We start from the raw sequence: 1,907 nt of genomic DNA, 5'->3' as shown, positions 1-1,907 counted from the left end.
CAACGCTGCTGCCATCTAGCGGTGTAACGGCATATACGCTTTAACAAATAATAATCACTCGCAGGGCACACAGAGACGAAAAACCGTCCGCACTCGCACCTACGGGCAATTTGGAGCGCTCAATGGGCCTATCATGCATGTTTGGGGGAAATGGAAGGAAACCAGAGTGGAGAACGTGCACAATGCAAACAAACAGGTCAGGGAGTTGGAACCGAACGCAGCAGAGCAAGCATGGACTCACAACGACACGTTTAGAGTGTAAACGTTTCCATAGAATTGCCAAACACCAAATACTTGTTCGAACTATACATCTTAGTTTGCATGTTCTCCCCGGGCCCGCGTGGGTTTTCTCCGGGCACTCCGGTTTCCTCCCACATCCCAAAAACATGCTTGGTAGGCCGATTGAACACTCCAAATTGTCCCTAGGTGTGAGTGCGAGTGCAAATGGTTGTTTGTCTCTGTGTGCCCTGCGATTGGCTGGCAACCGGTTCAGGGTGTCCCCCGCCTACTGCCCGATGACGGCTGGGATAGGCTCCAGCACGCCCGCGACCCCAGTGGGGACTAAGCGGTACGGAAAATGGATGGATGGATGGATGGAAATGGTTGCTAGTGTGACACCGCCTGTTACTTTGGTGAGACCAGCAATGGGGTGGCCCGTTTGGACAAGCCGAAATCAGTTCACTCTTGTTTCTCTTCAGACCGCATAAATCTTTCGCCTTTTACTAAAGATTTCCGTGGGGAGGAACAACAAGAGTATATCTCAATTTTTTGATGCTCTGCGAAAGCGGAGCTTCCTGTACTTGTCAATGGAAAGTAATCAAAATTCCTGCTTTGTTGCCATTAATTCTGCCATAGCTTACAGGTAACATCCACCCATTCAAATATAAAACTATCTAATATGAGCAATAAATTAATATATTTTCTACTAATTATACTATATGTAAGGGACAATAAACAATTTAGCCATTAAAATATTTATTATTAAAGTTAATTCAGATTTGTGTCGAAGTTGTAAAGATTTAAGCCGTGTAAATGAATACAGCCATAAGTACTTCAGTACAAAAGTACTTCAGAAATACATAACAGGCTTTTGTTAGTTGAACTAATACGACGATACTGTTAATCGACTGAGTTGAATATCAGGAGTACGCCACTACATTAGCTTAATTTTTATTTAACCAATTTCAAAGAACTACTCTGATCATGTCCCTCCCCTCAATGCTCCACTAGGAAGCATAGAACGCTCATCAAAAGTGGAGAATCTATGATATAAACATCATTATTCTCCGCTAGCTTCACGCTCAGGAAGGAACATCATTTCTCATTATCGTAGTTGGCGAGACCGTTCATTTTAGAATCACATATCTCAAGTTAATAACTATAGAAATGATCCCTGAAAGTATAGTCTTAATTCATCAACGAGGGGCGGCGGGAAGTCATCTGCGAGTGTACCATTTTTACCCAGAGGGCAACCACGACTAGTAAAGGACTATGTTTAGATTGTAGGGGTGTAACGATACATCGATACACATCGATTAATCGATATTATGCTCTACGATTTATTGGCATCGATGCTAAAGGTAAACATCGATTTATATCGCCGTGTTTGACCTCGGACATTAGACGCGACTTTATTTTGAAATCCAGTTCATTGTTGCTTGCTTCCTCTTCCGGGAGCAGGGAGCAGTGCGCGGCGTTGTTGTGTTGTGAGCAGAGCAGGCACGTGAAAGGGGAGTCGACAACTAGTACGCGGCTCCTGGGCTGGTGCTATGGCTAGTGTCCAAAAAGACGAGGAAATTTGCTCCCCTTTAGGCTTCAAGTCATTCGTTTGGAAGCACTTTGGATTCCAAAGAAAAGATGGCTCAACGGACAAGACACGTGCAGTTTGTAAATCCTGCCATGCGGTG

General features: G+C 44.2%; 2 non-coding genes across 2 annotated transcripts; one reads left to right on the top strand and one right to left on the bottom strand.

The window, feature by feature from the left end:
* Positions 1-678: 678 nt before the first annotated feature.
* Positions 679-792, top strand: LOC133145992 (U5 spliceosomal RNA). Its single transcript, XR_009711233.1, has one exon. It is a non-coding gene; the product is annotated as a U5 spliceosomal RNA (small nuclear RNA).
* A 399-nt stretch (positions 793-1,191) lies between these two features.
* On the bottom strand, positions 1,192-1,409 carry LOC133145918 (small nucleolar RNA U3). The gene has a single exon (XR_009711163.1). It is a non-coding gene; the product is annotated as a small nucleolar RNA U3 (small nucleolar RNA).
* Between the last annotated feature and the right edge of the window lie 498 nt (positions 1,410-1,907).

Source organism: Syngnathus typhle, linkage group LG21 (genome assembly GCF_033458585.1).
Source record: "Syngnathus typhle isolate RoL2023-S1 ecotype Sweden linkage group LG21, RoL_Styp_1.0, whole genome shotgun sequence".
NCBI classification, from domain to species: Eukaryota; Metazoa; Chordata; class Actinopteri; order Syngnathiformes; family Syngnathidae; genus Syngnathus; species Syngnathus typhle.
This window is presented reverse-complemented; position numbering and strand designations above follow the sequence as displayed.